The sequence below is a fragment of the Protopterus annectens genome, chromosome 17.part0 (genome assembly GCF_019279795.1).
Source record: "Protopterus annectens isolate FY-2018-M chromosome 17.part0, PAN1.0, whole genome shotgun sequence".
Lineage (NCBI taxonomy): Eukaryota > Metazoa > Chordata > Ceratodontiformes > Protopteridae > Protopterus > Protopterus annectens.
In genome coordinates, this window is record NC_056751.1 from 475,929,842 (window position 1) to 475,955,820 (window position 25,979).

Consider the following 25,979-nt stretch of genomic DNA (forward strand, 5'->3'; position numbering starts at 1 on the left):
ATGCACAGATGGGGATCATGCATGCAATGATACCATACCGGCCTATATGTCAGCCTTAGGCTTTGGAATACTGGCCAAGGCTATTGGCGCCCAATGGTGCCTTATTTATGAGACTCTTGAAGGTGAATACCAGCTCTGCAAACAGCACAATAACAGATTCAATAAGGATTATGCTACTCAACACCAGGGGGTTGTGATCACAACATGCATGCACTCACAGCACTCCTCAGGATGGACAACATCAACATCTGTGCATTAACTGAAATCTGTCTTAAGGATCCTGAGAGCACACCAGCACTACCAGACTACAACCCATACCACACATTTCAGCCACAGAACATGGACTGACAGACATGGAGGGGCTGTATCCATATTTATCAGGGATGCCTACACCTCCAGGTTAGTGGGGCAGCATGATACTTCTGTGATCATCCATGTGCAGCTAATATCAGCCACTACTGCAATGTGGAATGTGGCCTGCTTCAGATCACCCTCCATGACCCAGGACCTCCACTCCACCTACCTGGACACAGTGGAGAACATGACAGTCCTAATGCACACCCTGGCATTGGTTGATGTCAACTGCCATACCAATAACTGGGAAATGTACTCCGGTACTCACTTCCAGGCCCAGCGCTTCCTGGGATGTATCACCTCATATGCCCTTTATCAGGTGGTAACCTCCCTAACGTGGGGTGGAAACTACTAGATGTGGTCATCACCAACATGGGCACAGCAGAGGTTAACTGGTCACTGGTTAGATCTGACAATGAGCTATTCACTGTTTCCACACCCTAGCATCTCCCCCACCCATGGATACCACAGTGTATACCTTTCCTACAGCTAAATTTACACTGTTAGTGACAGGGTTTGGGGGATTCACAGCCACCACGCTAAGGGGAAACACTGTTCAAGATACAGACAGCTTTACAAATGCAGTATATAAGCACCTACATGGATGTATGGATCGTGCCATCACTGGTAAACCAAGAGTCACTCCTCCTTGACAAGGACACCGGTCTGGTGGACTTCTGCAATAAACAGGCTATACTATAAAAGTAGGACAGTGTTCCAGACACACAGCAAATCCCACGAAGAGCAGACATCCGTGACCACTATTAGTTTGATACGTAGGACCCTCATGACATCATCCAAGGCTAACATCAGCAGGAGAATATGCAAGGATCCGAAAGATAGCCACAAAGCCTTCTTTGGCTATGTCAAGGATCTACGTGGTGACACACAGATTTGTACTGTGCTGGTGAAATATAGCACAAAATATGCTGACCCTCCTAGTATCACCAACATCCTTGCAGATACATTCATTGCATACTTCATCCCCTAAAGAGACTACAACACTAACCGAAAGGTACAGTATCCCAACCATCAGAGACACACATGTGGAAATGTCCCTCTCTAACAGCAGAACACAGCATCAATGGAGGCAGATGTTGACCCAGACTGCATCTTGCAAACTGTGCAAGACAACCTGCCCCCCACCTAATTAAGCATTCCTACCTCAGCCTCTTCACAGGCTACATGCCCATACAATGGCACTTGGCAACGGTTATTCCACTCCATCAAGGTGGAATCACAACTGACCATGATATCTACCACCCCATAAGCCTGACTAGCCTGGTCTACAATGGTATGGTTCACATCCTCTTGGCGCTCATTAACAATGACATTGGCCCAAACACGTGACCCAACCCAGGTCAGCTTGGTTGAGTGCAGTTCATGCCTACTGAACCTGTTTGACGTCTTACATACAGTCACCAAGACATTAGATGACGGGGAAGGTGGTTCACACATACCACCTGGACCTCACCAAAGCTTTTGACACCATGCCCCACTCAGGTATTATTGATAAATGCACCAGCCTGTACATTCACCCATACATCACAGGTTGGGTTGCCAATGGGCTTACACACAGAACCCACATGGTACGACTAGCGTTCTCCAGGTCCAACTTTTGAACAGTCACAGCTCAGTCCTGGGAGACCTACTGTTTGGCATATACATCTCAGATGTACAGGCAAACACAGGTGGACAATGGCAGACCATGTTTGGCAATTACTAGGAACTGGGAGCCATGATTAATAGTCCAGCTGACACAGACATCCCTCAGGGGGCCTCACAGAGAACGCCACAGGGTGCCAATGACACGGCCTCCAGCAAAGTGCCATAACTGCATGGTTATTCCATTGTGGAATTGGCACCCACATATTAACATGTAAGTGGCAGCCACTTTAATACAGACGAGGTAATGGAGTATCTGGGGACTAAGGTAGATAGTGAACTCCCCTTTGACAATCATATCTCCATAGTAGTTAGAAGAGCCTTCTATGTAGGCCATCTGATTACTAAAGGAATCCCATCTAGACATACTGGGGTTATAGGCCCCTTTAATCATCACTCATCAGTCCCATCACAGGGTATAATAACCCATGTGGGATGTACCTCAGAGGACACGTCCAACAGCTGGGGGGGTCCACGAATGTACCTCGCCAAGGGGAAGACTGGCCTCCAACATATGGCCTATGCAGCCAGAATGAATAAACTCCTGCTTTACTCAGTGGCATCTCATTTACCCAGGGATGATCTCTGCTGGCCAACACAGCCATGTCAAACTCAGGCTTGATGGATATTCCTATGGGAATCCATGTCACAGTGAGCCACACACTGTAGTAAACTGAACCTTGCCACAACAATAACTGGAAGATGCTGGAGGGACAGCTTCCTGTCACAGATACTCCCCATACTTTGGAACAACATCCCTAACTACATTATACAGATCCCCTCACTAACACTCTGCAAGAGAAACCTTGAAGGGTGGATGGGGAACAGCAGATGCACCCCAGGGATCCCGCCATTGGCTCTGCTCCACAGAGGGACAGTTAATGAATCAATGGGGTGGCAAAAGCTGACACATTTTGGCTCACCTTATGAATGGCCTCAGGCAGTTGGCCAAGTACCTACCTATGAATCTATACATACAGTATCTGCATATGCTGATAGCTTAATTTACCATTCAGGTGTTGACTTACCTTGTGCCAATGGCTGTTGTGTGTGCAATAGTTGCGGGCTGCCTATGTTGGAAGCACACAGTAGACTGCCTATACATGACAATTTACAGGTAGTCTTGTGTGTGTGCCATCCATTTTTACTGTGTGTGCAGGTGGAGAAAGGTGTCAGTCCCTAGGTGCATACACTGTCAGTGTGTGTACTATATGTTCCCTCTTTGCCAAGGCATAGGCATATTGGGCACACCTCTGTCTACCTACTGGGGCTGGCTCAGGGTGGTCATGGTCTGAGTACCTCTGTACCTGTGGGGCCCTTGGCAATGGTGGTGCACAAATCCGCACATAGTAACACAAAAACATTCACGGAGGCTTTCAATAATAATCTGTCTAAGCAACAGAGATCTCCAAAGCAGAAAAAACAGCAATCTCCATCTCCCAACACAACCCAGTTGACACATAGCCCACAGACTCAGTGTGCCACTCAACCACAGCCTATAAGGCAAAGCAATGTATCCAACACACTAGTCATAGGTGACTCTATAGTCAGGCACACTGATGTCCCACTCACCAGGCTAAACAAGGAGAAGGTTACTGTCAGCTGTCTGTTGGGTGCCAGGATCCACCATATAACCCATGCACTCAGGTCACTCCACAACAAGCACAAATATGACTCTGTCATTGTCCATGTTGGTGTGAATGACCTGAGACTTACCTCCCTGGACTACATGAAAAGATACATGGAAGAGCTCTCCGATCTTGTAGCCCAGGCAGGTATGACCCTAGCCCTGAGTAGTATTCTGCCATTGCCCTGAATGATACCGCAACACAAGGACAAAATAATTGACTTCAACAATTGGCTAAACTTCTGGTGTCATTCTAAGGGGATCCAGTACCTGTCGGTTTGGGATTACATGGTCGACAGACCACGATGCTTTGCCACAGATGGCCTGCACCTGTCGCCCCTGGAATTCCAGGTACTGGCTAAGGCTCTTGCCACCCCTATAGTGCCTTTTTTAGGTAATGTTCAAATAACAAATTCACCACCATAACAGGAACAGGCAAGCAAAAGCTGAGGGTGATGCTACTCAATGCTAGAAGTCTAGATCTCAAAATGCACTCACTCAAGGCACTCCTTGAAATGGAGAACATCCATATCTGTGCAGTGACTGAGACCTGGTTCAAGGCTCCAGAGAGCACCCCTGCACTACCAGGCTATAACTTATACCACACTTTTCCGCCATGTAACCTGGACTGAAACACCAAAGGCGGGGTGTGTCCATATTCATTAAGGATATCCACACCTCCAGGCTAGTTGCTCAGCATAATGCATCTGAGGTTATACAAGTGCAACTAACTGTGGGCAAAACTGCAATCCAAATTGTAGTTTACAACAGATCCCCCACCATGCCCCAGGATTCCCACTCCTCTTTTCTTGATGTACTGGAAAACATTAGGGTTCAATCAAACACCCTAATAAAGGGTGACTTCAACTACCCCACCATTAACTGGGAAAACTAGTTGTGTATCAACTCCTTAGCTCAGCGCTTTCTGGAATTCATAAACTCCAATGCCCTGGATCAACTTATCCACACCCCCACCAGGGGCAACAATATCCTAGATCTAGTCATTACAAACATGAGTGACCGGTGTTCCACACCTGAAGTCAACTCGTCTTTGGTCCGATCCGACCATAAGCTAATCACCCTTGATATCCACATCCCACCCCCACCCCCATTAAGGAAACCATGGTAAAAAATGTCTCCAAAACCAACTTCATGCTTCTTAAGACAGAAGTGGTGAACTTGATGACACCCATGCAGATGGACAATACAGTTACAACTGGTGAATCCTACACAAATGCACTCTATAAGCACTTACACAAGTGCATGGATCGTGCTATCCCAAACAAAACCAAGATGCTATCCTCCAAAAAAAAGAAAGCCAGTCTGGTGATCCCCTGCCATAAACAAACTGTACAACAGAAGGAAGAAACTGTTGCAAAAGAGAGTAAAATCCCATGAGTGGAGGAGCTCCCTGGTCAGCCTCAGTAAGAAGCTGAGATACCTTATAAGATCCTCCAAAGCTAGCTACAAAAACAAAATCACCACTAATTCTAAGGACAACCACAAAGCATTCTATAGCTATGTCAAGAATCTCGATGGCAACACCCAGATCTGCTCTGAGTTACAGCACAAAGGCACGAAAATTACAGAACCAACTGATATTGCCAATATCCTGGCAGATAGGTTCAGTGCTAACTTTACCCCTTCACCCCCTAAAGGGCCCAAATCTATACAGGAAGAATGCAGAGTCCCTATAATCACAACTATGCAGCTAAAAGCTGCACTCTCTAAAGCCAAAAACACAGCATCCATGGGACCGGAACATTCCACACTGCATTTTACACGAACTTCAGAATGAACTGGCTCCCCACTTAAGCACAATGTTCAATAATAGCCTCGCATCAGGCTTTGTGCCCACTGAATGGTGCACAGCAACAGTTATCCCACTCCACAAAGGGAGAGGCACCACTGATCCCAGGAACTATTGACCTATTAGCCTGACAAGCCTGGTCTGCAAGGCCATGGAACGTATAATCATGGAACTCATAAACAAGGACATTGGTAACCTCCAAACTCTGGATCCCACCCAGTTCAGGTTTGTGAAAGGCAGATCATGCCTCCTGAATCTGATCAACTTTTTTGAGGCAGTCACCAAAGCCGTAGATGAGGGAAAGGTGGTTCACACAGCCTATCCTGACCTCGCCAAGACTTTGGACACCAACCCTCATTCTGGAATTATAGTTAAACTCACTAAACTAGGTATAAATCCCTACATCACAAGATGGGTTGCCAGCTGGCTCACTGACATAACCCACATTGTAAAAGCTGCAGACTCCAAATCTGACCTCAAAGCAGTGACAAGTGGAGTACGACAGGGTTCCATCCTGGGACCTCCCCTGTTTGGTATCTACATCTCTGAAGTATAGGCTAACACAGAAGGTCTCTGGCTAGCAAAGTTTGCAGATGACTGCAAACTAGGAGCCATAGTCAAGTCCCCAAATGATGTGGACATCCTACAGAAGGGCCTCGCTGAGACAGATGCCTGGTGTCAGAGCCATGGCCTCAAGCTCAATGCCAAACAGTGCAGTGTCATCCCCTTTGGTAAAAACTCTGTATCCATGAACTACCACATAGGCAGTAATCTACTTAACACCGAATGTGTGATAAGAGACCTTGGGACCCAGGTGGACAGTAGTCTCTCCTTTGATAGTCACATCACCACAGTAGTCAGGATGTCCTTCTACATGGCACACCTCATCATAAAAGGGTTCTCATCCAGGAAAAAAAGAGGTCATTGTTCCCCTCTACTCGATACTCATTAGACCCATTATAGAGTACAATGCCTCTTTTGGAATGTACCTCACAAGACATCTGCAGCAGCTGGAAAGGTCACATAAGTACCTCACAAAGAGGATTACTGGCCTCAAACAAGTGCCCTACACTGACCACCTCAAAAAACTCCAGGTTTACTCCGTAGCATATCGCCTACTCCGAGGTGATCTCTGCCTAACATATAAAGCTATGTCAAACGCAGAGCTGTTGGACATGCTACACCTAAAGAAATCCCAATCCCTCTGAGCTACACGCTCAAGGGATCTAAACCTTGCCACCACAATAAACAGGACATGCTGGAGGGATAGATTCCTGTCCCAGAGACTTCCCATACTCTGAAACAGGCTATCCATCTATGTCAAGCAAAGTTCTTCATTAGCACTTTTCAAGAAAAATCTTGATGAGTGGATGGGAAATAAGAAATACACCCCGGGAATCACTTCTGTGTATGCTCAACAGTGGCACAGGAAAATAACTTTCGTGGGTGGTGTAAGCTAGGGAACCTTGTTGGCTAGGCTTACATAGGCCCTTTGGCTGATAGCCTAGTATCTACCTATGAAACTATGAACCTATGAACCATTCTGTCTCTGCTGCAGCTGTTTCCGCAGGACCATATTGTGTAGCATGGCAGACACTATGAAGATGTGGGCACATGTGCCTGGAGAGTACTGCAAGGCTTCATCAGATATGTCCAAGCAATGGAACCATGATTTCAGCATCCCAAACACATGCTCTATGATGATTCTGGTTTGTGCGTGAGTCTCATTATGGCATTCCTACATGGGTGTATGTGCATTTCTGATGGGAGTCATCCTCCACAGTTCCATTGCATAGCCAGCATCCCCACCACTTGACCATTTGGGATGCCCCCCCCCCAGCAAATAACCAATACAGCTGTAAGGCATGCCAGATGTGGGAGTCATGATAGCTTTCAGGGCTGCCAGCACATACATCCATGCTAATGCCCTGGGCATTGCACATGACCTGGCAGTTGATGGAGGGGTATCCCTTGCCGTTTATGTAGTGCCTACCCTGCTCACCAGGTGGTAACTTGATGTGTATGTGCGTACAGTCTATTGCACCCAGTACCTCTGGGTATTCTGCCACATAGTGGAAGAGACGCATCGCAAATAGCTGGCCAACTCCTCCTGCATTTGGGGGAAGTATATGTGCTCAATGGCATGTGGTAACATGGCATCCAGGAACTGGTGTAGTACCCTGGATGCTGATGTCTGTGAGATCCCCATGATATCCCCAGTTGGTCTTTGAAAGGTACCTGTAGCTAGTATTCTCAAGCTTACGCATACCTTCATATCCACTGGGATGAGTTCTCCTCTGTTTGTTGTGTCTCTGAAGCATGGCTGGCACAGCTCCACAAGTTGCTGTAATGCTCTACTATCTCCAGATCATGTAGCCCCTGGTAGGTTACCCTGGGTCTGAAACTCTCCTTCTCCTCTGGTGCCTGCAGTGGTCATGTGCATCATCCTCCACACCACCTTCAGTCTCCAACACATGCTGGTGAATCAAAGCTATGGCAGCCCTTAACATGTACAAAATAAAAGTTCCCCATCTGTATACACCACTGGTTCAGAGTGTATGGGAATACACAAATGTATGTGAGGTGCTTTCACACTTTATAGTATTGTGCTATGAATGCTGCTGATGTAAGTGGGTGTGCATGAGCTAGTCCAGTTGCTGTGTGTTTTAATTATGGGTTTTGCAATAAGTACTGCAAGTGTGGGGCCTTTACTGTGTAGATCTACTTGCCTGCCTTGATTAATCTGTTGCCCTTTAATTCACTTTTAGACCTGGATCCCCTCCCATTATCAGGCATGTATCCACCTGCTGCGTTTCTTGTTTTGTACTTTCCCTACCCAGTCAATACAAAATGTGCCTTGTAGCTGATATACTGCATATCGGCTTTGTTCTTCTTTGACACTTTACTGTTTTCTTTGCAGTACAGTCCATCCTCTTTCCTGTTCTGCAGGTAGCTGCTTGCAGCCTTTTTAGCTGTTGTCAGTGGTCCACTGTAGGCTCCTAGGTGTTAATTAGTCATTTGTACTCCAATTTCCCTGCTGCAGCATTTCCTTATTTCTTTCCTATATCCTTCCTGTTTCAGCTGCAGTGCACACCACGCAAACCCGTTTACCAGGTTTACGCGCATTTTCATCTCCGTTCACATGCATACTCGGTTACCTTGTGTACTCTCAGCTAAGCATAGCTATGGGCAATTCGACAAACCCCTATCCTGCAGCTTTGCCTAGCTAGGGGCAGACCAGTTTAGCATTGCTCCAATGTGCTTACAGCAATGGCGACACACCCCTCTCTTGATGTCATCTTTATCTCACGGGCTCACCTCGGTGTAATTATGCTAAGCTGTGAGGTGCATACTTACACCAGCGGGGAATCTGCGATTCACTATTACTCCTCTCATTTGCATGGCATTGCCTACTAGTTCCTAGCTACTGCGCATAACACTGTCACTGCCCCTTAGCAACCCTTGCGCCATGAGTATGCTGTAGCATGCCTGCCAGTGGCTATTATGGGGAAATCATGATATGTGTTTCATTGCGGTTTTATTCTATATTTTTATATATTCCTTGCAATCCCCTTTGCGGACCTCTGCCCTGCGCTTCCACGTTGCAATAGTGCGACTATATATATTAAATGTTAATTTTATATTTGAACATTTTTTTATGCCAATGGCTATATATTTAGCCATTGGCATATGTTAACAATATAATACATGTGTTTGGTTGGCTGTCATGGCTCCGATTTTATGTTTGCAAAAATGTAAACCGTTTTCTATGGTTTACATTTCTGCATGCTTACACTATGCCTGCACCACTTCCTGAATCGCTACATACCTTCATTTGCATGCTACACTGCTGTACATGGGGTAATTAGCATACAAGGCTCAGGAGTTGTGCGGGCATAGCGTACGCAGGTAGTGCATGTGGAAACAGCTCGTACCTGAATCGCTTGGTGGCCATCTTTGGTGTTAGAACAACGATGCTACACCTGCACCTGGTGCAAGCTTCATGAATCCCGGGGTATATGTTTTATAGTGATTATTAGCAATGTGCTGCAGTGTTTCCACATGATCAAACATACTTATAGTAGTAATATCATTTTTATACAGAGCAAAATGTTATATTGCTTCTCAGTTGCTAACAATGCTTTTGATGGCAATATGTTTTAATCTTTAAAATGATGCTGTGTGGTATTTTCCTCTGCTGAACCATGCTTTTGAAAGCAATATTTTATTTTTTACTAATAGCAAAATATTGTTTTTTGCTTCACCATGATCAACAACACTTGTTATAGTGATAAAGTCTGTGGTCAAGATACAAATGCTGTTGATACATCTATGTAATTAGTCTGTTTTTTTACCATGTCTTTAAACACTAGTGCTTCATTGTAACCCATTATAATAAACTTGCCATGGTGTTTGGTGTACCTCAGCTTCAGAGATATTCAGTCACAATTTATTATCTCTAATAAAGTATTGCTTATATTACCATACAATTTGTAACATAACATATTCAATGTATAAAACCTTTCAGTTTCCTGTGCTTCTGCTTATAGGTGCATTTTTCTACCTATGGATCTTCTGCATAAAATTGCTCAGCTGTCTAGGTTCTTCTGTATGTGTGATTTTCATATGATGTTTTCCATAAGCACATCACTTATGAGTGCACAGTATTTTAGTCAGTAAAAAAACTTGTGAAACTAATGACATTTTTATAATCAGCCTTATTTTACTTTCCTGTGATTAACAGTACCAATGAAATCTGTTATTTTTTTGTAATCAAAATGAAATGTTGCATTTCTCTTCTGTGTACAAAACATGCTGGAGGGATAGGTTCCTGTCCCAGAGACTCCCCATACTCTGGAATAGACTGCCCATATATTTTGGCACTCTTCAAAAGGAACCATGACAACTGGATGAGAGATAGGAAATTCACCCCCGGGGATCACGTCAGTCATCCTGCTAAACAGCGGACCAGGGAAGTAAATTTCCTGGGAAGAAATAGCCAGGGAACTGTTAAGGCTAGGCTTGTATAGGCCCTAGGGCCAATAGCCTAGTACCAACTTATGAACCTATAAACCTATGATCAACAACACCTATGAAAGCAATTGTTAGTTTTGTACAACAATAAACTGTTCTCTGTTGCATTCATGTAGTAAACACAGCTTGTAAAAGCATAACTTTCTAATCAACAAAAAAGTGCTCCATGTTGATTCTCCATGATCTTTCTTGTCTGTCTTCTTGCCTCCCACTGCTGTATAAACTGTCAATCTCCAACATGTGCTCTCTAACAGCTGCCAATCCATTTTCCTTAGAGCTATACTATAATCATTCTTGCTGCGTTTGTTTATTACACTTCTCTTCCTAAAGTTTCCATTTACTACTTCTTCCAATCTGTCATTATAACTTCCCACTAACATCTCATCTCTGTTCTTATGATAATATTTCTCCAGCTGTAAATACAATTATTCAAAGAAAATTTTCTTATCATGACTTGGTACAGAAAAGCTGGCTAATCTCTATATTTGTTCAATATCCTTTATCATATAACCCACCTACACTCCTTATTTCATCATTCACAACTCTAGCCAGAAGTCAACAACAATACACAAGCAGTACAATAAATAAATTGAATATAAAGATTACACTATGGTCACAAAAGCATTACAAAAGTTATATGCGCAAAAGAACTGACATAATATGTAGTGATAGTTAAAGAACACTCCCCCGGATTTACAAAGCCCTTTATAGCGTGCAGGATTAGTTTAGGAGCTATTTTCAGCAATATGGCTGATGTGCGATCCAGGAATGAGCTCCCGGGAAGTGCATGTGAGCACTTAGGCTAATCCTGCATGGACCGAGCTCCTGTATGCAAATTACTCTCATTTTCTGGAGAAATCCATGCAAATGAGGTGATATTGCAATCCAGGAAGCTTGCAATAGTCTGTGCAAGACAAGTGCAATCTGCAGAAATATACTTGGTTACTAACCAAGTACATTTCTGCAAATTCCAAAATGGAGCTATGACAGCTCCAAATAAAGGCTGCATATTATTGATGAAGCATGCAAATGGCCAAGTAGAAGGCCATTGGCATTGCAAACTATTTAAAAAATAAATAAAACAACTTTAATTTTTTTCTCTCCGATCTCGGCTGTATAAGCATAGGGCAGCGGCGCGCAAACAGGATTGGGGGGAAAATAAGAAAATAAACTGAAAATGAGCATTCTAACAAAAATCAGTATTCTGCAATGCAAGTCAATGGCAGGCAAAAGACAACTTGGCCAGTGAGTAGTGGTTGCTAAGGGGGGAGGCTCAGTATGGGACATGTAACTATGCAATAGTAGGCAATCCTATGCAAATGAGGGAAAGGCTAGTGAATCCCAGATTTTTCCAGGGTGTAAGGCAGGTCCCAACAGTGTAAGAGTATAAATAGTTGGGTGCAAGACTGGGATATAGGTGACATCATGGGGGGTGTCAGGCATACTGTAAGCGGATTGGAGCCCTGTGGCTCATGACTGCTCCTGGATTAACACAGCTAAGATAGAGGTGTGTCCAAACTGCCTAGCACTCTTTACAAAGTGTAAGCGGGTGTGCGTGCCACACACCAGGTCTTACAGGAAGAAAAAGGAAGTTAAACCAGGAAATAGCAGCCCTGTGCACATTTGAGCACTCTATTTGCACAGTGAGCACACAGGCTTAAACTGGGAGGCAATGAGAAGGGAAAACAGCAGTAGGAAAGTAATCAAGGAGAACTAGATTAGCTGACAGGTGAAATGTATCAGAAACAGCCAATTACACAGGCAGCAGCCCAACCCAGCCCAGCACACCACTATAAACTATGCAAACACCTGTCCCCCTTTTTTTTGTCCCCCAAAACCTCTGCACCACCAGTGTATATAGATGGGGAAATTTTACAAAATGAAAGCAAGAGAAAAAATGCTAGGGGCTGCTTTTTCTATCATAAACCAGCATGTGCAAGAGGCTGAGGGTGGTGAGGATGTGAATGCTGCTGAGCAACCCACGTTGAGGAGACAGAGAAGAGTGTACAGACCCAGGGTAACCTACCAAGGGCTACATGAGCTGGAGATAGTGGAGCGCTATAGGGTGGACAGAGACCTCCTACAGCAAATTGTTGAGCTGTGCCAGCCACGCCTCACACACAGAACTAACAGAGGGAAACCCATCCCAGTGGATACCAAGGTATGTGTAGGCCTAAGAATACTAGCCACAGGTACCTTCCAAAGGCCAACTGTGGATATGGTGGGGATTTCACAGGCATCAGCATCCAGGGCATTCCACCAGGTCCTGGATGCCATGTTAGCAAATGTCGGTGAGCACGTATATTTCCCCATCACCTGCGAGGCGTTGGCCAGCAATATGCGTCTCTTCCACCAAATAGCAGAATACCCTAAGGTAGTGGGTGCAATAGACTGCATGCACATATGCATTAAAGCACCACCAGGTGAGCGGGGTAGGCTCTACATCAACCACAAGGGCTTCCAATCCATTAACTGCTAGGTCATGTGCGATGCCCACGGCATAATAATGAATGTGTGTGCTGGCTTCCCTGGAAGCTACCACGATTCCCACATCTGGCATCTGACACAGCTGTACCAGACATTTGTCAATGGGGACATCCCACACAGTCACCTAGTGGGGGATGTTGGATGTGCACTGGAACCATGGCTGATGACACCCATCAGAAATGCACGCACACCCGAACAAGGACTTCATAATGAGGGACACACACAGACACGAATCATAAAAGAGCATGTGTTTGAGATGCTCAGGTCATGGTTCCGGTGCCTGGACACATCTGGTGGAGCCTTGCAGTACTCACCAACTACATGTACCAAAATTGTCCTTGTATGTGCAATGCTACACAATATGATCCTGCGGAAACAGCTGCAGCAGGAACAGCATGGGGCAGGGCCACACAGCCCCCCACCAGTGCCAAGGCCTGCAGAGGCACATAGTGATGTGGAGGAGGAGCAACCTGAGCCTGCCCCAGTAGGCAGAAGGAGGCGTGCCCTGTAAGCCTTAGTCTTGGCAACGAGGCAATGCATAGCACATGCACTGACACAGTAGGGACCCAGGGAATGACATCTCTCTTCGACTCGCACATACAGCAAAAGGGATGCCAAACATGACACTACCTGTGCTCAACCATGTATAGGGAGTGTACTATGGGCATCTGACATAGGCAGCCCTGCAGCACCGCGCTCAATACTGGGACACCCACAAGGTATGTGACTCACACATGTTGTCAGGGGGGCACATACCCAACAACAGTCACAGCCAGCAGGATAGGTGCAGAAAAAACACAAACAAATGCTGTACTATGGCCTCTGAATGAGCCCTATGGGTAACCCATCCCCCAGGCCTACACAGACAGACTACAGCAGGCCAAGCAGTTGGATGTAAGTTGTGAAGACTAGGAATTCAAAAACTAATATATAGGTAGTGAAAGCTAAGATCTGTAGTACACTGGCATGACTCTAGCCAGCACGATAGGTAAGTCCACAGACTGAAATGTTGTACCTGGCATGTCAGTACAGTCCTAGCAAATGAGTAAACATGTAAGGTGTGCCCCACCATCCTATTTACATTTATAGTAACAGTCAGGTGTGCCACCCCACTCCTGTGTAGAAATGTAGAAACAGTCAGGTGCCCCAGCCCCGCTATGCAGAAATGTGGCAACAATCAATGCCAAATGACCGATGTATACCCTGCAAACACAGCATGCTACCTGCTGGTGTACAACACAATGGTCCACACCACAGTACAAACTACCTGGACTTGATCCACACATGCAATATAGATGGCCAAACTGGGCATGCTCACACACTTAGAGGAATGAAGGCAATGTCAGTCTGCAACATACTGAAAGGTCATACTGGGCATGCTCACACACTTAAACACATGCAAACACCAGCGGACCAGATATTTCTGGCAGCTGCAGTTCTTATTGCAGACACATGTCATTATGCACCACTCCTGCCTTACACACACAGTGGATGGGAAAACAGACATATATGTAAGGACAACACACTATAATAAGCCACAGGTAGATGGACATAGATGTGTGGAAGAGGGTGACTGTGACAAGGAGCCATCTGGGCCTGTTCCACACAGCACACAGCCAAAGGGCCACAAACACATGAGGTGCAAGTGTCACTCACTGCAGATACTAGCCACCAGTATCTGTCAGCATGACAGACTATATGGTGCATGTGCCAGCTCTGCAACATGACTGTACAAGAAAGTAGTCACCTAGTAGCTGCATACATGTACCTGTGGCATATGACCCCGTGTGTGCCTGCATGTGGCATGACAACTCCTACTTGAATGGGTTACTGCCCATGCACACACTGCCCTTCCCATAGCAGTATCATGACAAGCCTGCTGAGGTCATGAAATGTGAAATACACCTCTGTAGCTCAGTAATCCCCATGGCGCGTCCCATAACTGTGTACTGCTGTAGTGATAAACTAGATATGTAGTAGTTCTAACCCCAGACTTGGCAACTGTGTGAGCGTGTGTTTGTGTGCATGTCTCTCTGTCTCTGACTGTGTAGAGAGAAATGCTTTTTAGGCTACTCACACTCTGTACAATTCATATACTCACCCTTGGCAAGGCTGCTGATGTCACTCACCTAGAAATACACCTCTGAGAATATCATAGCCCAGTAATCTCCGTAGTGCATCTTGTAACTGTGTACTGCTGTATTGTGATAAAGTAGTTAGGTAGGTGTACTAACCCCAAACATGGCAACTGTGTGTGTGTGTGTGTGTGTGTGTGTGTGTGTGTGTGTGTGTGTGTGTGTGTGTGTGTGTGTGTGTGTGTGTGTGTGTGTGTGTGTGTGTGTGTGTGTGTGTGTGTGTGAGTGTGCGTGTGTGTGCGTGTGTTGGTGTGTGAATCTGTGCGTGTGTGTGTTTGTGTGTGCGTGTGTGTGCGTGTGTGTGTATGTGTATGTGTGTGTGTGTGTGTGTGTGTGTGTGTGTGTGTGTGTGTGTGTGTGTGTGTGTGTGTGTGTGTGTGTGTGTGTGTTTGACTGAATAGAGAGAAATGCTTTTTAGGCTATTCACACTCCGTACAACTCATATACTCAACTTTGGCAAGGCTGCTGATATCACTCACCTAGAAATACACCCCTGGGAAAGTCATAACCCAGTAAACCCTGTAGCATGTCCTGTAAGTGTGTACTGCTGTAGTGTGACAAAATAGTTAAGTAGGTGTTCTAACCCCAGACTTGGCAACTGTGTTGGTGTGTGTGTGTGTGTGTGTGTGTGTGTGTGTGTGTGTGTGTGTGTGTGTGTGTGTGTGTGTGTGTGTCTGTCTGAGTAGAGAGCAATGCTTTTTAGGCCACTCACACTCCTTAGAATTCATATACTCAACTTTGGCAAGACTGCTGATGTCACCCACCTAGAAATACACCACTGAGAAGGTTGTATCTCAGTAATCTCTGTAGCACTTCCTGTAACTGCATACAGCTGTAGTGTGATCTAGAACTGTGGTAGGGTTACATCTCCACCCATGGCAGTTCTGGATGTTTTGCGTGTGTTCCAATGTCTGTGCATGGAGGAATGCATTATAGGCTACTCGCTCACAGTACATTTTAAATGCCTTACTTTGGCAATCCTGCTGTCATTCATTGTGAAATACACCTTTGGGAAAGGACTTCTCTTGTAATCCCTGTGGTGTGACCTATACCAGCTCCATGCTGTAGTGTGATACAGACATTGGTCAGGGGTTCTATGCCCACACGTCAGTGGTGGATGTTTTGTGTGTGTCTCTCTGTCTGTGTAGGGAGCAATGCATTTTAGGCTAGTCACTCACAGTACAGTTAAAATGGCCTTCTTTGGTAATCCTGCTGATGTCATTCAATGTGAAATACACCTTTGGGGAAAACATACTCTAGTAATGTCTGTGGCATATACAATAACTGCATAGTGCTGCAGTGTAAAAAACTAGTTAGTTAGGGATTCAACTCCCACGCATAACAGGTGTATGTTTGTAAGTCGTATCCTGTGTAGAAGTGGTTGTGAGTGCGTGACACCTGTGGGCAATGTGGAGGGGTTTTGCTTATTTCTTTTATGGTGGCCCTACTATATATCACAATGTCAACCATACAGGGATAACAGATGCAAATTAGCTGAGAGGCTGAGGCGCAAAGCCATACCCATACATGTGACATCATGACTAGCTACATGTTTGACTGTGGGGGGGGTGTCTATTCGTACAAGATGTATAGTCTGTGGGGCCTCATAACCCCAGTAATGGTGAATGTGGACCTATTTGTATTTGTTAATCTGCCATTGCTATCTACAAATGTATGTCCATATATACCTATATAGATTTACACATCTGCTAATATATATACATATATATATATATATATATATATATATATATATATATATATATAAACTATGTCCGTATGCACCTACATAGATATATATCTGCGTACACATATGTAAAGTGCTGTGTATATGTAGACATATAGGCGTAGACACATATATGTGTCGATGTAGGCATATGCATGTATATATGTGCATATATATGGATATATATGTATATAGTTTTAGAAATTAATATATATATATATATATATATATATATATATATATATATATATATATATACATATCTACATATGTTGTATCTGTTTAGATATTAATATAGGTACACACACATACATCTAGATGTTGGTATACATTCTCTGTACTGTTGCATGCCTGGAGTGGATGATATGTCTCTGCAAACATCGACTTTCATTGTATCTGGCATGGCTTATTGGTGAATCACTTTGTCTATGGTGTGCAGAGTCCTTGGTTTGAACCCTGTGAGAGCTGTTTATTTTGTTGCTGGACAGAACACGACCCATTGGATACACAGTGATTAAGGCACTTTAAAGCAGTTCTAAGCAGGTTTGAGCGGGTTTGCTCGGAGCTAAGCAATGCCTACACAGGTTAAGCAATTCAGCAGCTGAGTATAAGAAACTGTAACCAGACTTTCCGTGCAACCGTGCACACAACTGATTTAAAGTGCCTTAATCACTCTGTATCCATTGGCCCTTGTTCTGCGTAGCAACAAAATCAACAACCTCTACTAGGCTCGAACCGAAGACAATGCACACCATATCCCAAGTGATTTACCTCTAAGCCATCTCAGATATACATAACCCTGCTGTATTCACAAACATATCATCCAGCCCAGTCATACAACAATATAGAGAATGTATTCCAACATGTAGATGTATGCGTGTGTGAAAACATATTAATGTCTAAACAGATGCAACATATTGATATATGTAAAAAAATATATATGTATATATATATATATATATATATATATATGTGTGTGTGTGTGTGTGTGTGTGTGTGTGTGTGTGTGTGTGTGTGTGTGTGTGTGTGATATATATATATATATATATATATATATATATATATATATATATATATATAAAATATATAGAAAAACACATATGTGTAAGCATATATATATATATATATATATATATATATATATATATATATATATATATATAGCTATATAGGTAAATACGGACATACATCTATAGATAAAGTGGGAGCATAGCAGAAACATATATGTCCACATGCTCTATTAATGGGTTTGACAGGCACAAACAACATACGTCATGCACGAATATGTATTCTGCCCCACAGCCAAACACATCTGCCATGCAATACACTACCAACTGTTGTAGATCCCATAACTAAGACCTTACACGGCAAGGGCACAAGATGTTAACATAGGTTCATAGGTTCATAGATTAGTACTAGGCTAACTGCCCTTGCGAGCCATTTTAAGCCTAGCTAATTATCCCCTGTGAGATTCAAACCCTGTACCTTGTGTTTGTAAGGCAAACACCTTAACCATTAGGCCACCCTCCCAACCCTAAAAGCAATGATAAGGTTTGAACCCAGGACACTGTACACCATAATCAAAGTACTGAACCACTAAGCCATGACAGCTTGATTAGTACTAGGCTAACTGCCATTGCAAGCCATTTTAAGCCTAGCCAATTATCCCTTGTGAGACTCAAACCCTGCACCTTGTGTACTCCATCCCACCTGTATGATGTCAGGCTGGTATCAGTAACATATCATGCAGTACAGTCAGGCCCATAATGACTCCCATATTGCAGTCATCAGTTCCCTTTGTTAGCCAGAGTCCCGTACTGTTGGCCTGTACTTCAGAGATGTAGATGCCAAACAACAGTGGTCCCAGGACTGAACCCTTAGGTACTCCACGTGTCACTTGTCTGGGGATGGAGTTGGAGTCAGTTACACCTACAGTTTGGGTTCTGTCAGTAAGCCATGTGACAATGCAGCAAGTGGCATTGGGATGAATGGCCGGATTAGTATGTTAATCTATGTTTCCAGAATGGGGGATGGTGTTGAAGGGCTTGGCGAGGTCCACATAGGCTTTGTGGATTGCCTTACCCTCTTCAACAGCTATGCAGACTGAGTCAAAGCAGTCAATCAGTTTCAGGAGACAGGACTGGGCTTCCATGAGCCCAATCTGTGTGCGGTCCAGTGTTTGAGGGTTGCCAGAGTTCAAAACATCTCTGATAATGCATTCTATGGTCATGCAGATCAGACATGTCAGACTGATGTGACGGTAGTTCCAGTGATCACAGGTGGATCCCCCCTTGTGAAGTTGGATAACTGCAGCTGTACGCCACTCAGTGGGCACCAGGCCTGATGCGAGGCTATGATTACACATGACAATTAGGTGAGTTGCCATTCCATTTTGTAGTTCATGTAATACACAGCCCAGGATGTCATCTGTTCCCATGGATGCTGTATTCTTAGTTATGGGTAATGCGCTGTCTGCCTGTGTGGCCATGATTACTGGGCAATGGAACCCTTTTCGTATTGACATGGCCCCTTTTGGGGGTGTGAGGGGGTGAATGTGACACTAAAGCAATCTGCCAGAATATTGGCACATTCCATGGGAGCAGTCTATGTAATGCCATTCTGCTGCAGTGCAGAGCACTTCTGAGCATTGCCAGTTAGAATTCAAACATAACTATAGAATGCTGTGTGGCTGTCCATGGAATCTGTGGCATTTTAGTTACATAATCAGCTTTGGAAGATTCCATGAGGGATCTCAACATCTTACAGGGGCTGGTAAGGGAAATGTTTGCATCCTTGGAATATCCTTTTTTCTTCAACAGTGTCTACCATCTGTAGTATACTCTGTTAATGGCAGGAGACAACCAGACTGGCTTGATTATTTGGGAGGTGAGTGTTGTGGTTCTATGTGGGATGTCAGGAATCATGCACAAGTGGCTGTGCTCATACAGTGCCTTAGTGCAGGATTCATCAGCTGAACTGTCAGCTCCTGTCTCCATGGGTGTCACAAACATTGTCACTTCTGCCTTGAGCAGCATGAAGTTGGCCTTGGAGAGGTCTTTTACGTTTTACAGACAACTGTATATACATTCCTTTCATATGTTCTGTTTGATTAGGCTATGGTGGAATTCTTTTGGTGGAACCGCAGTCCCATGTACTGTTGTGATGGCTTATTGGTTAATTGCTGTGACTACAGGGTCCTGGGTTCATTACCTGCAAAGGCAGGTTATTTTTGTTCTGGCCATAGCAGCGGTGAATGCATACAGACTGATTAGGGCAATTTAGGTTAGTCACACTCAGTACAATTCAAATGCCCTACTTTGGCAATCCTGCTGATGTCAATCACTGTGAAGTACACCTATGGGGAAAAAGCACTCCAGCAATCTCTGTGGTGTGTGATATAACAGTGTTTTTAAATTTAAATCATTTTTTCATAATTCAGGTAATCCTACCTTCGATTCCCAATATTTTACTCCTAAACATCATAGCATTTTTATTCCCCCACAACATTACTTGATCCAGACTTTTGAAAAACTTTGTGAAACTCAAATTAGAAGAGTTTTAAATAAGAAAATGGTCACTAAATATAACCTGACATCAGCAGAACAGTTCTGCCTAAAAGAATTAACTAGTTCAGATCAATATAGGATTATGAAACCAGACAAAGGGGGTGGGGTGGTTATTATGCTCAACACTGACTATTACAACAGGATGACAATATTATTAGATGACAATGATACTTATGAAAAAGTCAGTAGACATGAAGTCAATAGAGCATATACTATGATTGATTGGTTAATTTATGAATATCTTATGGATGCAAGAATTGATCAAGACATTTCTAAATACATCTCTGTGGAATTTCCCATTATGCCATCAATTTTTGGGATTCCAAAAATTCATAAAGATGTACGTGACCCCCCATTTAGACCTATTGTGTCAGCTAAGGGTTCAAAAACCGAAGCCCTAGCGGCATTTATAGATTTTAAGTGTAAAGACATTTTGAAAAGTTTACCACACATTCTCAGAGATTCATGGCATTGCTTAGAACGGGTCAGAGAATTTTCAAACAATTTTGATTTTAAGTCTCATTTTATTATGGCTACGGTAGATGTTGTTAACCTTTTTTTCTGTTATTCCCCATGATAAGGGGTTGGAAATGTTTGAAACATGTCTTAATACACATAACAGATTGAATTATTCTGACAACCGTTTATTAACTGAAATGCTTGAATTGGTTTTGGAGAACAATTTTGTGTACTTTAACGAAGATTATTATATACAGAAAAAGGGAGTTGCTATGGGGGCTAGATGTGCCCTCATTTATGCCATTTTAGTTTTAGCACAATGGGAATCTGAATTTATTTTTACTAGTATGTTTTGGCACAAGGTTCTGTTATATTTGCGTTACTTGGATGACATTCTTATTTTCTGGGGGGGCACCTAAGATGAGTTTATCAATTTCGTTATATTTTTAGGACAGATTTAAAATTCACGAGTCACATTTTTGACAATAATGTTGAATTTTTAGACATTAAGCTTACTGTTGCTAACAATAGATTTGAATCAAGTTTATTTAGGAAGAAAACATACTCAAATTCGTTCCTACATTTCGACAGCTGCCATCCGCTTTACCAAAAAAGGAATCTGGTTAAAGGCCAGATGGTTAGGCTGTCTAGAATTGTTAGTGATAATCAGGTTTTTGAACAAGAATTGGAAACACTTATGAGTATGTTTTTTGATAGAGGCTATCCTCATGACTTTATTTCAAAAATTAGTCACGAGATTAAAATTAAGAGGTTAACTATCTACAAACCTATCATTTTATATGGAATATTAGAAACTGATAAACCAAATTCTACTGTAGCCAGATGTGACACTTTTATTATTCCATTTAATGATAAAACGCAAGAGATAGTCAATATTGTTCAAGAAGCATGGACTAGTGTTATTGATTCAAATGTAGAACTTTCGAGTATTTTAGGCAACTTACCTAAAATTACCTACAGTAGAGGGAAAAACCTGAAAAATCTATTTGAAAACAACAGTAACATTGATTTGGTTAGACACTCTAGGATGAGGAAATGTGGCGTATGTCATATTTGCAGATTCATTAACGATGGTCCATATATTTCCATCTCCAACTATGGGAAGACTATTAAATGCCCAGGCCATTGTAACTGTAATTCTAGCATGGTAGTTTATGCAGCGTCTTGCACAGCTTGCCAAGCATTTTACATAGGAAAAACTATTAGAAAGTTAAAAACGCGTATTATTGAACATTTAAGTGACATCAAAAGACATAAAACAACTAGCATGTTATTTAATCACAGTATAAATTGTTCTAATTTTAAAAGATTTCTTTTTTTCGTCATTGATAGAATACCACAGAATATACACAAAGGGGGTGACGAAAAAACTATGTTGGAAGCTAAAGAATGCTTATGGCAACTTAGACTTAATACTCACTGGTTGGATTCAAGACGCTCTCCACAAGATGCTAGAATATTTTTCCTTTTATTTACTGATAGACTTCTATCACAATTTTTTGATGGTATAATTCCTTCTCAAATTTAATAAAATTGTATGACAGGACCACATCAATTAACTCTCCTACCAATTGACTTTCTTCACTAGTTGCTCCCAGTGACCTTAACATAGCTGGTACCCAATCTACTGCTATATTGTGGGGGATAGAAGAGTAAAGGTCTTTCACGTCGATAGTTACAAGAAAGCAATTAGGGTGGAACCCCAAAGAATTAATAGAACTTAAAAAAGACCAGGAGTCTTTAGTGATTTGCTTTTCCATTACCACATATTTCTGTAAAATACTGTCCAAAACCTTGGCACAGGTGTATGTAATACTGTTTCTCCCGTCCACCAAGGGTCTCATTGGTGGGTCGTTAATGTTCTTATGGATTTTGGGGATTCCAAACAATAAAGGTGTTCTAGGTGTAATTTGTTGCATGTAACTGTATGTTTCTCTATCAATACGTGCTTCAATGTATAACTCTTCTATGAAGCTTTTAATTCTGTTATGTGCTGTATTCATCTCACTGATGGATGATTTCGAATAAGCTTCACCATTAAGAATTTGGTACATTCTTGCACTGTAATCTTCACTAGTCATGATGGTAATGCCACCCCCCTTGTCCGGCTTCATTAAGCGGACAGGGGCCTAAGGAACTGTAATTCAGTTCTTTCTTCCATTGATATGTTGTGGTTAATGTGGCCATGTTTTGGATTTTGTCTCTTCAAGTTCCTCAAATCTAGTTCCATTGCTCTCGCAAAGATTACCAGCGTGGGGTGCAGTGGAGGGTTAAAGACGCTGGATACATAAAATTGAGACTTCCTGTTTAAATCGTTGCCCATAAGATGTAGCAAGTTGAGTTTCCTCGTGAACAGTTTCAAGTCTATTAAGGTACTAGCCAGGTCAAAGTGGCAGGAAGGTACAAAAGTATGTCCTCTGGATAAAAGATCGACCGTCTCACTACTAATGTTGTAGTGGGTGTAATTAAACACCTTAAAGTCACCACTCTTATTCAATAGTATCCTACAGCCCTGGTCAAAAAGTTCCGGGGGGTCCTCATTTTGTGTTGGAATTACCACCTCTTCCTCCTGGCCCCCCTCCTTTTGTTGTTGTTCTGCCCACGAGTGTAGGAGGCTCCTGGTCGAAAATTTTCACCCTGGTTATTACTGTTCATGTTGGCCCCATTGTTGTTATTAGTACCTATGTTGTTGTTTTTGTTTTTGTTATTATTTTTGTTTTGATTTTGGTTCGCTATCCTTTCACTTCTCCTGGTCTCAGCTCTAGTATCTTGACTGTTGAGCTCCATGTCTTCATCCCATTGGTCCCCGTTTTGATACCTTTGTTCTCCCTCCATAACACCAGCGACATCTACATTTGCCCTGGGTCCCCCGTAATTAAGGCCTTACTGTTGGTGTACACAGGTGGTTTTGGATATGCTTTACCAAGTCTATAATCATTGAGATCTCTAGTGATTTTTTGTTTTTTGTTAGATTTAATCTACTCAGGTGTTCATCGATGCTCAAAAACACCTCTCAGTATTCGAACTGGTATCTCCCATAATTAATGTCATTTTAATGCCATTGTCCAGTTCATCAATTTCTCTGAGTAGAACATCTATTAAAAGTTGGTATTGTTCACAAAGCAACCCTAACAGTTCCAGCCCATGTCTATCGAACAGTGACAACAACGCCTTGTGGAAGGAAGAACCTTCCACAAGTCCTGCAGGGAATTGCCATTGTCGCAGTCCCTTTGGCACTATTTTTAGTTTGATACATTCACGGAAGTAAGCAACCTCCAGTTGCAACTTCCGTACTTTAAAAAGTTTGTTGTCAAAAATAGTCAGCCTAGTTGTTAAGTCATGGCTTACCTCCTCATGGTCTGCCAAGTGAGGTAACGCTCCTCCGTTGTTAAAAACGAATTCTCTGTGTACCCATACATCCAGAGCTGGAGTCGCCCCGATGTTTCTATGGGCTTGAATGGCTCCGGACCCTTGGTGTCCAATTCCTGTTGTTTCACCAGTACCACGGTCGTGTTGCTGTTCATCCAGGCACTGCTCGCTTCTATTATTACTTCCTGTTGTAGTGGTACTACCTCCCGGTTGACAGGAACTACTCCTCACTCCACTGTTCTGTACTCTCTGCATACCCGTAGTACTTCCACAGGTCCTATTCTCTCTCTCTTGTAATTCTTCGTGGAAGCGGGTTGTAGCGCTGACCTGCTGCGACAACCGGTCCACTTTCTGGGTTAAAAGCTCAATGAGCATAGTGAGGTTCCCCTCATTCTCTTGTGAGTTACCAATGTTCACTGGAGAGCTTCCTGGTTCCATTCGACACAAAAGACAAACCTCCGATGAACGAAAAAGAAACCAAAAACTCACTGGTTGGATTCAAGACGCTCTCCACAAGATGCTAGAATATTTTTCCTTTTATTTACTGATAGACTTCTATCCCAATTTTTTGATGGTATAATTCCTTCTCAAATTTAATAAAATTGTATGACAGGACCACATCAATTAACTCTCCTACCAATTGACTTTCTTCACTAGTTGCTCCCAGTGACCTTAACATAGCTGGTACCCAATCTACTGCTATATTGTGGGGGATAGAAGAGTAAAGGTCTTTCACGTCGATAGTTACAAGAAAGCAATTAGGGTGGAACCCCAAAGAATTAATAGAACTTAAAAAAGACCAGGAGTCTTTAGTGATTTGCTTTTCCATTACCACATATTTCTGTAAAATACTGTCCAAAACCTTGGCACAGGTGTATGTAATACTGTTTCTCCCGTCCACCAAGGGTCTCATTGGTGGGTCATTAATGTTCTTATGGATTTTGGGGATTCCAAACAATAAAGGTGTTCTAGGTGTAATTTGTTGCATGTAACTGTATGTTTCTCTATCAATACGTGCTTCAATGTATAACTCTTCCATGAAGCTTTTAATTCTGTTATGTGCTGTATTCATCTCACTGATGGATGATTTCGAATAAGCTTCACCATTAAGAATTTGGTACATTCTTGCACTGTAATCTTCACTAGTCATGATGGTAATGCCACCCCCTTGTCCGGCTTCATTAAGCGGACAGGGGCCTCCCTAAGGAACTGTAATTCAGTTCTTTCTTCCATTGATATGTTGTGGTTAATGTGGCCATGTTTTGGATTTTGTCTCTTCAAGTTCCTCAAATCTAGTTCCATTACTCTCTCAAAGATTACCAGCGTGGGGCAGTGGAGGGTTAAAGACGCTGGATACATAAAATTGAGACTTCCTGTTTAAATCGTTGCCCATAAGATGTAGCAAGTTGAGTTTCCTCGTGAACAGTTTCAAGTCTATTAAGGTACTAGCCAGGTCAAAGTGGCAGGAAGGTACAAAAGTATGTCCTCTGGATAAAAGATCGACCGTCTCACTACTAATGTTGTAGTGGGTGTAATTAAACACCTTAAAGTCACCACTCTTATTCAATAGTATCCTACAGCCCTGGTCAAAAAGTTCCGGGGGGTCCTCATTTAATCTCAGTATAAATTGTTCTAATTTTAAAAGATTTCTTTTTTTCGTCATTGATAGAATACCACAGAATATACACAAAGGGGGTGACGAAAAAACTATGTTGGAAGCTAAAGA